The 13,768-nt window shown below is 35.1% G+C and overlaps 1 pseudogene; it reads right to left on the minus strand.

Annotated features, from left to right (window-relative positions):
- Window positions 1–12,426: 12,426 nt before the first annotated feature.
- Window positions 12,427–13,103, minus strand: LOC120367930 (splicing factor, arginine/serine-rich 19 pseudogene; annotated as a pseudogene).
- Between the last annotated feature and the right edge of the window lie 665 nt (window positions 13,104–13,768).

The raw sequence follows: 13,768 nt of genomic DNA on the forward strand, positions 1-13,768 counted from the left end.
AGCTTATTCTTAAATCCTAGCCCAATTAACCAGCAGCAGCTCTAGGCTCTCTCAGAAGTTTGGTAATAGACCCACAAAGACGGTAGCTACACAGAAACAAGGTTTTTCATAGGCTTCTCTACCTACTTTGTCTATGCCCCCTCAACCCTCTCCTAGACATTTACTTCCCAGTTCTTTGCATAATGATACAGTAACTAATTTTCATTGTATGTCCCTTGATCAAACTGATAGTTTTTTTCTGCATGAGCACTTGAACCCCTTGTTAAACATTAACTGTTGGTTCCTTAGGTGGTAGGGAGCCACACCAGCAACTGGACTGACTGATTATCTCGAGATGACAAAAGTAAACATTTTTTAAACTTTAAGCTACTATTTATTTACTGTTGTCTGTTACCCACAGACAATGGTCAAAGGTAATATGCAGGCTCTCTAAAACTTCCAAATAACAGAATTTCCCTTAATGCCAAAATTATTACTATTTTATCCTGGCTTATGTATAGAAAATCAAATGCAATTTTATAGAATTAACTATAAGTTCTATATCTAAGAACAATATAACAGCATCTATTTTTTCTCACAACTGTATCCCTAACATGTAACAATAAGAAAAGATATACAGTCAAAGAAAAATAAAACACTTGTTGAATAATGAAATAAATCCCTTTTGAATATATAGTCCTTTATGAATAAAACATGGATAATTTGAAAAAAAAAATATGGTAAATATTTTACACCTCTAGGGTAACATTTAGTTGCTGAAAAAGTAATTCATTTTATGACTCACTTAAATATTAATGTTCAGATATTCAATTGTACTTCCATAGCCTAGAGATTAAGAATTAATTCAAAAAATAACTCTCACTGAAATTCCAAATTGGAAATCATATTCTTTAAAGTCATGTTCTCTACTTGAAAGTTTACAGTTTTCTGAAGAGCAGGGGTCATGAGTTGTTGCAAGAAGTTCATAAATCCATGCAGGCATAGAACATTTTTAGAATATTAAAATGTTTAGTATACATAAATTGATGTTTTTAAAAAGCATGTGAATCTTATATGTGAAATAAACAGATTCACATATATTTAAAAGATTTACTAATCATACTGTCTTTTCTCTATATTCTCTTAATATCTACTAAAATCAGAAGTACTGTGATTTCTGTCTTTACAAATCATTATAGACTTCTAATTTATTCATTTTCCCTCAAAATAGTAAATGTGTGTGTGTGTGTGTGTGTGTTTTCTCATATGTGTAACACATATATAAGATTATATATCAGTACTGGGAACCTGGCAAGTACACCATCTTCCAAGCAAAAATTTCAAACAAGATGTATAAAAATATAGTTCAGATAAGACCAAATTAAGAGAACAGAATTGCCTAGGAATCATTAAATGTGGTAGTAAGGAAAACACTTGGATAATTGGTGGGTGGGTAATGCAATAGAATTTCACCAAGATTTCTAGCAGTAGCAAGGTAGAGATAATAAAATGGCTGTTGTGAGTGAGAGAATTTCAACCATATAAATAAATGACAAAACCTTACTTGACCATAATGGAGCAGGAATATGTTATGAGCCTCCTCATATGATACGTAAAATACATTGGATCATCTGATGAGTATTTTTCTCAGATACGTTTATCTTGAATTGCCTTTGGCTTTTAGTTCTAGCTTGAGGTTAAAAAATACAAAGAATAGTGCATCTTAAATCTTGACATAAAAAAAAAAAACAGGAGAAAAACAATTCATAAAGTAGGATATTCTGTAAGGGTAGACTGAACATTTCTAATAAATCTGTTGCATGAGAAAAAGTGGACACAATAAGCCTTATCTACATTAAAAATTACTCATGTGACATAACCAAATAATATGTAGATCTTATTTGGATCCCAATTTTTTTAATAATTGCTAGTATCATGAGTACATAAAAACATGCCATTAATTTTTGGAGATGAGTCACTTATGGATGATATCTCTCTGTGGCAGGTAGAAAAATGGCTCACCAAAGTTGTCTGTATCCCAAATGTCCCTTCCTCAGCCATGAATATGTTGTACTATATTGAAAAAGGATAATTAAGGCTACATGTGAAATTAAGATTGCTAATCAGATCACTTAAAAGATTATTCTGGGCTCAAAGTTAATCACAAGTTCCTTTAAATGTAAAAGAGGGCAAAATCTGCAGTGTCAGGGTGATATAGTCAGGGTGGTATAATCCTGTCAACATCTTGATTTTTATCCTTGGGAGAATTATTTTGAACTCTGACCTCCAGAATTAAAAGGTAATAAATCCTTGCTAGGTTTAAGGCTCTAAATTTATGATAATACTTCACACTAGCTATAGAAAACTAATACCTTGATATTTGGATTAAGCATTTTAGCAAAATAACTTTAAAAATTTAAATAAAGCAAACATAAGGAACTATTAAATGATTTAAGTATGTTTGAAAATATACTTCTATTAAAGTTATCAATTATATAAAATATATTATAAAATTTGGAAAACTAAGCTCAGGATTTTAAGACCAGCCTGAGTAACACAGTGAAACCCTATCTGTACTAAAAAAAAAAAAAAAAAAAAAAAAAAATACAAAAAATGAGCCAGGCATGGTGGTATGCTCCTATAGTCCCAGCTACTTGGGAGGCTGAGGCAAGAGAATTGCTTGAACCTGGGAGATGAAGGCTGCAATGAGCAGAGATTGCGCCACTGTGCTCTAGCCTGGGCAACAGAGTGAGACTACATTTCAAAAAGAAAAAAAAAATGGAAAACTAAATAATATGAAATGTTGGTGAGCTCATCCATCTCATCGTTATCCATTTCTCATGGAATATAGGCCATGGTAGGCAGTCAGGAGATATGCAAATAGAGTATGTAACAGAAATTTGTTTCTGAATATATACTGTGAAGAAAAGCTCATACAGCTCCTTTCAAGGGTATGAATGACTATGGTTACTGAGGTATTTTCTGTGATTGGGCTTAGTGGGTTGGTTGTCAATTATTAGCAGAATAAATAACTAAAGTAGGACTGATTCATATAGAGGAAAACAGGAGTTAGGTGCAACAATACCAAATGAGATAAATCACACAATGTTATTTACATGAAAGTATGCACTCATAAACAATATGCTTTTTAAGGAAATTATGACATATCTGAAGGCATAGAAAAATAAACAGAAAATTCAGGGTAAATTCATTAGGGACCTGTAACTGCCCAACAGGTTTTTCCTGCCTGGTGCACAGACAAAACCAATTCACTGAGATGGTAGTATTGAAGTAGTGAAAGAGTTTAATTAATGCAAGGCTGACCAAGTGGAAGCATAAGATTTTATTATTATTCAAATCTACCTCCCAAGAACTCAGAGGCTGAAGTTTTAATAGTTTGGTAGGCAGTGACCTAGAGAATGGGTACTGCTGATTGGTTTGGGATGAAATCATAGAGGTGTGAGACAAGGTTATCTTGTGCTTCGTCCACCTCTGTGTGGGGTGGCCACAGGACCAGCTGAGTCATGAGTCATGGGTCTAGGTGAGGTCAGTCAGTTCTTAGAAAGCACAAGTATAAAAAATAATCTTAAAATGTCAATACTAGATTCTACAATAGTGATCTTATTTATAGGAGCACTCAATTGAGGAAGTCACAAATCTTGTTACCTCTGGCCACATGACTCATGACTAGTATGAAATTATAGAAACTATGCCTACATCTCAGCAAAACTTAGGCCTCACCATAATTCTAATTAAGTGTTTTTATATTCGATTTACAAAAGTGATTTCAGTCCCCCAAGGAGGAGGTTCATTTTAGGAAGAAACTATTGTCATCCTTGCTTCAAAGTTAAACTATAAACAAAATTCTTCCTGTCGTTAACTTGGCCTACACCCAGGAATGAGCAAGGACAGGAAACCTGTGAGGCTAGAAGCAAAAAGGAGTCAGTCATGCTGTATTTCTTACTGTCATAATCTTTGCAAAAGTATTGTTTCACAACCACAGAGAAATGAAAGGAATCACAATATTAACTTTTACGTAAGTACATCTCAATTTCAGAGACATAAATGAGAATAGCTCCCTTCATTTATTTTTTTATTTTATTTTATTTTTTTAACTTTTAATTTTTATTTATTTTTAGTAAAATCTTTAATTTCAAATTAGAGAAATTTTCTAGACAACATGAAAATTTAACTATTTTCTAAAAAAAAAGAAATTCATTTGGGGTAATTTAACCTTTTAAAAATTTACCTAATGGTGGTAGAGCTTTAGCCCCCTGAATATTCTTCTGACATCCAATCTTGCCCGTCTTCTCCAAGCTACCCTGCACATTGCAAATAGATCTACTTGAAATAGGAGGAAAAGGGGTCATATTATTTCTTAAAATTGTTCGCTTGTTCTTGGGGAAGAATCCAGAACTTTTAGTCTGTCTTCCAGGCAGAGAATTAGCCTTGTGTGCTGTCATTCTCCCCTCTTTCTCTCCACTCCCACCCTCTTTACCACTGTTCACTTCTGTCACTTCTGAAGTTCCATGCTCCTCCTTGCTCAAGGCCTTCACATTTTTGCTTTTTCTTGTCCTGTAATTCTTACTCTGCCACCATCTTTTCCTCAATGCGCACAAGTCCTAGGAAACTTGTAATACAGCACCTAACACAAAAATAGAGCACCTAACACAAAAACACAGAGGAAGAATGTTCTGACTTTTCAGATAATTTCCATTATTGCACATCCAAAGTACCCTCTGTCTCCTTCGCAGCCCTTGAATGAATTGGAATGAAATTATATATTATGTAAAGAGTTTGTTTCACTTCCTTTTTGTTTCCATAAAATATTTCCCATCATGAACACTTCATAATAGCAGGTATTCTGTCTTTTTTAAGTGGTACAGATTAGGTGATCCTGAAATATTTGCTGAATGAATTTTAAAAATCATGTATGTATCTAAACCTCTATTAAAATGAGTTTAGTCAGAAGTGTTAAGACAGCACCATCCACTTTTGACAGATGAATTATGCAAACATTAAGAATAAAAGTATTTGGTAATCATAATACATATATAATGAATATGAATCTATTTTAACATTTAAAAATGACTTACACATTGAGACTCTGTACATGACTAAAAATGCACATTCTTTTTAAAATTTATCCTTGGTTTTCAAATGATTATATATCATTTTAGAGGGTTAGAAATTATACACTCCACATTTTCTGAATTCAGGGCAAAATATGCAAGATTAAAAACAGCAGAAGAAAAAGCAAAAAAAAAAAAAAAAAGCCATTTGAAGTACCTAGAAAGACAAAAAGCTCTTCCAAATATCTCATCGGTCAAAGAAGAGTTGATTATGGTAATTCTAGTCTATTTAGAAAATTATGAATTCCAAGAAAGATGCAGGAAAAAGAGCACATTGGTATATTTCAATATACTGAAATGAACAAAATTGAACACAAATAAAAAAATTTGAAGGGAGGATACCTTCGTTAACTAGAAAAGGGAAAATTACTAAAATTCCAAACTATCATCCTGATATAATGTACTTTGCAACAAATTAACAGAGGTCATAAGAAACTTACACAGAGCAGATATCCAAAAACTTGTTCTAAAAAAGATTAGAGTAGACTTTACAGGCCATATATGCTCTTTATTGTAGCAACTAAATGCTGCTGTTGTAGTGCTAAAGCAGTCAGAAAATAAGTAAATGCATGGGTGGAGCTTGGTTCTGACAAAGCTTTTTTTGGTTTGTTTTTTTGTTTTTGTTTTTGTTTTTTGTTTGTGTTTGTTTATGTTTTTGTTTTTGTTTTTGTTTTCGGTTGAGACAGAGTCTTGTTCTGTCACCCAGGCTAGAGTTCAGTAGCTCAATCTTGGCTCACTAGAACCTTCAGCTTCCAGGTTCAAGTGATTCTGTGCCTCAGCCTCCTGAATAGGTAGGATTATAGGCATGCACCACCATGCCCACCCTAACAAAGCTTTTTTAATGGACACTAAGATTTTAGTTTTGTAAAATTTTCACATCTGATATTCTTATTTTACCTTTTTCAAGCATTTAAATATAGCTTTTAATTCTTTTAATAAAACTATTAAAAGTTTCTGTATTGCTCTCCAACTATACAGAAAGAAGTAGAGGAACAGGGGCTGTAACTTACCAATGAATGACAAACTTTCTCTCTGTCAAATATGAAGAATAAAGGTGACAGCCGGGTCAGCAATGTGTAATTCTGCAATTAAATCCACAAACAGTTGAATTTAGGCATTTCTATATTTTATACATGTGTATTGTCTGACCAACGACACAGCATAAATACAATCTATTCTTTTTTAAATTTTTCTCCTTTCTTTGGACCAACCTTTTTAACTGGAAGGAATAAGTCCTGAAGATGACAGTGGACTGGAAGTAAAATATGATGTACTGTATTTCATTGATTTTTTTAGATGTATATTCTCTTTCAAATATCAAACATAAAATGGATTTTTATCTTATTGTTGTCTTACAATCTTTGTCAGTCAATAAGGAGTCATGAAGTTGTTGTCGTTGCTTTCATGTTCACAGACCTGGTAATTGCTATTTTATCCTTGATTGCAATTGTTCTGTGTGCTGTATTGTTACTATATATGTTGAGTTTAATTGCTCTTTAAAATGGCATCAGAAAGATTACACAGTCATTTTTAAAATGAAATGTTTCTGATTATGCATGAGAGTTCAGAAACAAAGCAGCCATGTTTCTTTGTGGTTAAATTCACAAATTTTTTTTGGTCATAATCATGCATAAATTACTGATGAGTCTTATAATCAATTGAGTGGTAAAATTAATGAAATTTATTAACCTAAAGGTAACCTTAAAGTGACTTACTAATGTCAACTTAGGGAAAACAAAACCTGCGGTATATACATGAATGTATAAATCATTCTCTTTTTTCTTCTCCTGAAAACCATTCAATAGCCACAATTTTTGAAATGTGTTTCCAACTATTGGTTCTAGAAATCCTTATCTCATCTATATGTATAAAGAATATATTGTTTCTAGCTTATACTATTTATATTTAAGTTCACATAAAGATACCAAAATACAGAGTACAAATAATACAGAGACAAAAACTGAAAAACTCCCCAGTGGGTTCTATAATAGTCTAGAGTCCTTTCCTTTTTATTTATTTATTTATTTTTTTAAGAACTGTGGATTTTTCTGTTTCTTACATTCTATATTATCAACTTTTTAAAAACGCTTCTGAGAATTACAATTGTTCATATTTACCATGCTTATTTTTTGTCATTCATTGACTTGTTTTACCTTTATCAAATTCTTACTTTCTTCCTTCAAAAAAATCAATCACGCTATAAAGTGTGTCACCAATCAAGTTTCTGATGAAAATATTTTCCGCTGTTTGTGTCCTAGACATCTTCCCTATTTTCCTCTTGACTTGCTTACTCACTCACTTGGGGAGCAGCCAGACAACAAACCTTAATTGTCTGATCTAGTTCAGAGTCAGGTATTGCTCTAGTACATTTTCTTGTGTAAAAATAGTCCTGATTAGATAACCAGGAATTGAAGAAATTAGTTATAAAAATTGTCACTGGATCATGAAATCTTAGAAAGTATAATAGAATGAATATTTTTAGGTTGACAAAAAAAATCAAAAAGATGCAGAAAAAAATCTAAGTAAATGTGTTGCAGGGAAAAGGAGTGCTCGTGGAGTGGAAAACAAAGATTCAATTTATCCAGATGCTCTCCATTCATTTGTTTAAAGAATATCAGATAGCTGCATGTAAAGAACATGTGAATGTCTGTAGTTGTATTTGAGCAAAGTATTTAAAGAAATATAATGATGTCTACCTGACCAATAAGAACAAATGGAGTTTAAAACAAGTGTTTATTTAGAGTAAAAACAAAGACACAAGTGTTTCTGCTGTAGTGGAGACTGTTAAGTGTGTTGCCAAACCATCACACATATGAAGGCTGTTGAAGGAGTAGACTTACATACTGAGAGCTGGGTGAACTCAATCTGGGAGGGGGAAATAATAAATCAATAAATATATATATATATAAAACATATATAACATATAATATATAACATAATATATATATAATATATAATATATAAAATATGAGACAGTCAAAAGTTACTTTTTTTTAATAAAGTTTTGCCTCACACCTTCTGTGAGACAAAGATGCACTTCTGTGCATCTCAATATTGCACCCCCAATTTATTTTATCAGAATGTTTTAAAACATTATTCCAATAGTTGTTATGATGTCAACTGTGTTGCTTCAACTGGATTAGGGCAAGTTACTTTGTCCCTCTGGGCCTTCATGTATTTAATTGTAAAATGAATGATGATGCCCAGGAAAAATCTCTAATTATTATTGTTACATAATCATGCTTGTGAATTTACCCTGGATGCATTTGGAAATACCTAATAATGCTGGGCAGGGGTGAGGGGTGGGGTGGGGAAGAAAACAACAAAATCAAATTAAGAATTTAAAGATTAATAAGGCCCAGACTTGGGGAATTTATGTAAAAACAGTTTCTATGTTGTTGTTGACCAAAGAGAAGAAGAAAATAAATCGACCTAGTACCTGGATGGTTTTTTAAGAGGGAACCAATAGTTTAGGTCAAAGTACAATTATCTTGATAGACTTTTTCTACTTCCAAGAAATGAAGTTTTCTCTCAGTCCTCCATTCAACAGGGAAATAAAATCTCCAAAAATAAAATCATTTTTATCATTTTTTAATGTAAATTTTGAAGTTCCTGCCCTCAAAAATCAGTTTTATCCTTAAGGGTTTGAATCTTAGTTTAGGTGCAAGTATATAAATTAATTGGAAGTAATAGGACCTGACGTGACTAGATAAGGAGAAGGCATCTGAGTGGGGGTCAAAGGATGGAAGAAATTAATTTCAAGAATCCTAATGAGGCAGGAGCTACATGGAAAGCAGAAGACATGGTATTATGATTTTGCTATGCCTCTCTAATCTGGCATAAAATCTTAAAATTTTCAACACCTACTTCCTTTTTCTATGGAAATAGGGAAGAATACCTGGTCTGCCTAACACAAGAGATTGTTGCAAAGATTGGATTCTAAATGTTGAAGGTGCTTTATAACCACAAAGCATGGCACAAATGTAACCAGTTAATATCTTACTATCATTTGCACTCAAGACTCGGGCTTTCACAGCTCAGTAGGGATTTCTGAGAATATATTGATTTTCCTGCTGTAATAGATCTCAAGAAATGCAGAAAACAAGTATAATTTGTTTCCCTTCCCTTAAGAAAATTACACACTATTTTAGAAGTCAATACAGACAATCCTAAAATGGATAGTATTCTGAAATAAGTCTGAGTAGGAGAGTGTGTGTAAGCCTAAGATCCACAGTGGTTCACTAAGTGATTAGAAAAATAGTGAATTGTGCTACATACCTCTCTGTTCCACAAGAACCTTAAACTCTACAGCTAAACTTATTATCTTTACAAGAATTTTTTTTTTTTTTTTTTGAGAGTTTCACACTTGTTGCCCAGGCTGGAGGGCAAAGATGCACTTCACCTCCTGGATTCAAGTGATTCTCCTTCCTCAGCCTCCTGAGTAGCTGGGATTACAAGCATGGGGCACCACACCTGGCTAATTTTGTACTTTTAGTAGAGATGGGGTTTCACCATGTTACGCTGGTCTTGAACTTCTGACCTCAAGTGATCTACCTGTCTTGGCCTCCCAAAGTGCTGGGATTACAGGTGTGACCCACCATGCCTGGCCTTTACAAGGAATTTTATCCCCAAAAACCAAAATACAGAATTCCATAGTATGATCTCCTTTGGTAAATGTTAATTGCATTAACAAGTCAGCCAGAAACCTTATATAAACTTCATATGATCAGTCATCCATTTTTTTAAGTCTTTTTTCTTTACCATTATTTTTATCTGTGGGCCTTTATTAATTTTAAATTAAACAAATTGGAGTTTAAACTAAACACACTGGAGTCTCTAACGCCCAATGTGATGATGTTAGGAGGTAAAACTTTTGGGAAGAAATTAGATTTAGATGAGGTCATGAGGATGGGGCTCATGATGGGGACTTACAAGAAGAGGAAGAGACACCAGGTCTTCCTCTTTCAGTCATGCAATGACACAGTGGAAACGTAGCCATCTGCAACCCAGGAGGGGGAAACTTACCAAGAACTAAATCATCTGGCACCTTGATCTTAGATTTCCCAGGCTCCAGATTTTGAAAAATAACCTGTTTTAGCTACCTAGTCTATGATATTTTGTTAGAACAGTTTGAGGAAGCTGATATAATTACTGTAGAGTTTTCTTACCTGAATATTTTATTTCATTGTTTACTACTTTAAGAACTTCAATGATTCCCCATGCTTTCTGGATAAAAGTAACCCCCTAAAACTAAAACCTAAGTCTCTTCCTCAGTTGACCCTGGACACCTTGTGCAGTCTTATATCTAGCTGTTCAGCCGAAATATTTTTTGCCGTAGCTGTCATTAAGAACCACATAGGGTCGCACATTCACAATTTTGAGTGCCCATTTTTGTGACATATCCTTCCCTTTTTCTACCTTTCATGTTCCAAAATTGCTCCTTTGGTATTAAATTCAAATTCATCAGCATCAATCCCCTTTCTCACCAATAGATTTTTTTTTTAATTTAAATCAAAATGGGTTTATTTCAATCACTGCTTTCTGCCAGACACTATGTAGGCATTGCTAATGTAAGGCTAAATAAGGCAGGCATAGATATTTGCCTTCATTGAGCATAAAATGTATCTGACCTTCCACTTCATTCTAGTACCAATACATTATCTCAACTTTCACACTTCCTGCAAGTTTATCCCTTACACTGATAAAACGGTCATAATGTTTTATTTGCCTTTTTCTCATATCTGATACCTAATAAAATATCAATGAAGCTTTTATTGAATAGGTTTTATGACTTTTGTGGATTAAATTATTAGGGACATTGATATGAAATATATTGAATTTGAGTTTTCCTAAAATAGGTAATTTGGATTGTAGATGAAAGGAAATCACTGCAGATGGGGACATAGCATTAGAAGCCAAAGAAGAACGTTTTAACTCAGCTTCTGGGGCACACAGTAAAATGTCCAATCTGAATAGGCCCAAGAGGACCGGAACATGTGTATAATGACAGTTGGTTCAGAACAAAGGATTTGAAACAAAATGTTATAAAATTGGTGGTAGCAATGGTGACAGATACCTCGTATTCGCTAAACTTAGTACAGATCCACGATCTTCTTTCTTAGTGAATGATTCTCAATTTTCTCTTTACTTCTAACCAAATACAAATGCAAAAGTATTTCTGGTTGACTAAAGCCCTGTAAAAGTTAAGACAGCATAGGTTTCCAAGCCAATTAAGCCCAGGTTTGAGTCCAAAACCTACCCTTTACAAGATGAATAAACATCTGCTCCTCAAATTTCAGTTTCCTTCATCTTTGAAATATAGGTAATGGCAATCTAAAGGGCTTATGGTAATATTAAATAAGATAATACAAATGTAAAATGTATAGAACCTGCCCCAGAAATGTGTTCATTTTTCCCCATTTGAATCACCTAATTTCCGTAACTGAAATACTTAATATTTTTATCTGTTATGAAGCACTCAGTTGGCTTACCTGTTAGGCTAATAACAGCTTGACAATGTCAGCCATTCTTGTTGTGTTCAGCATTCAGGATCTTGCTAATCAATTGTTTCACTTCTTCCTTCTGAGTGTAGATAGAGCCTTAGTTAGAATGTGACCCAAGTTGGCATATGAGTTAAAACATATTTACAACCCTTAACTACATTCCCTCAAGAGTAGTAATGGCAGCACAGATATGCTATTTATAGATGCTGCAGTAGCTTCTGGAGACAAGGCATTTTCCTTTACATCCTAAGCATATTTGATCTTCTTATTTTAGCCCCAATCAGTTAGGAGTTAAAAGTCTAATAACAAAAGGGGCACACAGGAACAGGATGAGATAGAAAAATATATATAAATAGTCTCTTAGGATGGTTCGAATTAAGATTTTTAGACTTTATTAAGGTGCAAAACCATCACAATTTTGGCATGACATAGAGTTTTAAATAAACTAAATTAGATATCCCGGATTTTATTATAAAACAAGCTTTGTGTTGAATGGTTTTGCCCAACTGTAGGCTAATATGTTTTCAGCATGTCTTTTAAGGTAGCATGCCTTTTTTTTTTTTTTTTTTTTTTTTTATGTTTCATGAAATCTTTAATGAAATTGGGGAGAATGGCACGAACAGAAGGGAGGGGCACTGGGGACAGGCTTTGGGGCAAGGGATGTGGGTATGGGGCAGGGCAGGGCAGGGGGCTCTCCTCTTCCCTGCAGCAACCCTCCCCCAATCATCCCACTGACGGGGAAGTGGGGAGGTGGAGCCATAAATATGTCCAGAATTTCAAAGAGACGAGGGGCGAAGAGCTGGACAGGGCTCTCAGAGAGGGGGCAGGGGCAGGCCCGGGCCACCCTTGTCCGGGGGCCCTGGCTCCTGGGTGGCCGTGGGGGCCCTGGGGGGTCCCCTGGCTTGCGACCGTGCGTGCGGAAGTAGCAGTAGCACTGGACGTAGGCCCGCACCAGGTTGCTCACCTTCACCGGGTTGATCTCCCCGCTTTTGCTGTGGCAGATCTTGTGGACGGCCTTCCTCAGGATGTCCTTGTACTCCTCCTTGGTGATGTCCTTCTTCTGGTAGTACGGCTTGATGGCCAGCTTTACCTCCTCCACTGCCCGCTCCTGCGTGTGCAGCTTCTTCAGATACTAATCTGTGTCTCCACGTCCCTCGGAGCTGCTGCTGCCCTCTCTCTTGTCAGAAGTGGCAGCCAGCCCGGTGGGGGTGGGAGGGGTCGAGCCGCAGCCCCCCAGGGGGAGGCTGCCAGGAAGCAGGTAGCTGGAGGGGCCAGGGGGCAGACCCAGAGAGGTGGGCACAGGAGCTGGGGTCACCCCCAGACTTGAGGGTGGCTTTCTGTGGCTGAGGATCTGGTTGGTGGCCTGGATCAGCTCCTGGGCCTTCGCTCGACTCGCCAGGTTGGCTTCTTCCATCTTGAAGAGAAGTGCAGTCAAGGCCAGGAAGCCGCTGGTGGTGCAGTCCACACCAGCTGGCAGGTTCCAGGGCATGGTTTGTTAGGTTAGGTGTATTAAATACATTTTCAACTTACCATATTTTCAATTTACAATGGGTTTATCAGGATGTAATCCCATTGAAAGTTGAGAAGCATGTTTGTGTGTATATATATTATATTCATGCATAAGCACCTACTAATTGTATGCTAAATGTAATTTTGTGCTAAGATGACCAAATAGAATAAAATACAAACTAATTGACTTTAATTTCTAGGTAAATTAAATATGAAAGTTCAATGTAAATCTTAAGTTGTAAGAACCAACAAAATATAGATCTTGAGTTATATAGGCTCAGTGTGCTTATAATATTTGGATATATGTTTAAAGATGCTGTCGATATTCTAAGGTATAATTGCATGAGCAACTGATAATCCTATTTAAGATAAAGAAGACTTACAGTGGACTGGGACTCTGAGGAAATGATAGAGTTACCAAAGCCCTGGATATATATCCAGAGATACATATTTGCAGTACAACACAGATACTGCAGACAAGTCATGATTTATCTCCATTTAAATGGTGAATATAAAATCCTGTTTACATGATTTATGGAGTCTGAGAAATGCACATTTCCTTTTGGAGCATTAACAAATGACTGAGCAGTCTGGTCAAGAGAAGCATTAATTTAGGAAGAAGATACACTTGATCTTGCACTTAAT

Source organism: Saimiri boliviensis, chromosome 1 (genome assembly GCF_048565385.1).
Source record: "Saimiri boliviensis isolate mSaiBol1 chromosome 1, mSaiBol1.pri, whole genome shotgun sequence".
NCBI lineage: Eukaryota > Metazoa > Chordata > Mammalia > Primates > Cebidae > Saimiri > Saimiri boliviensis.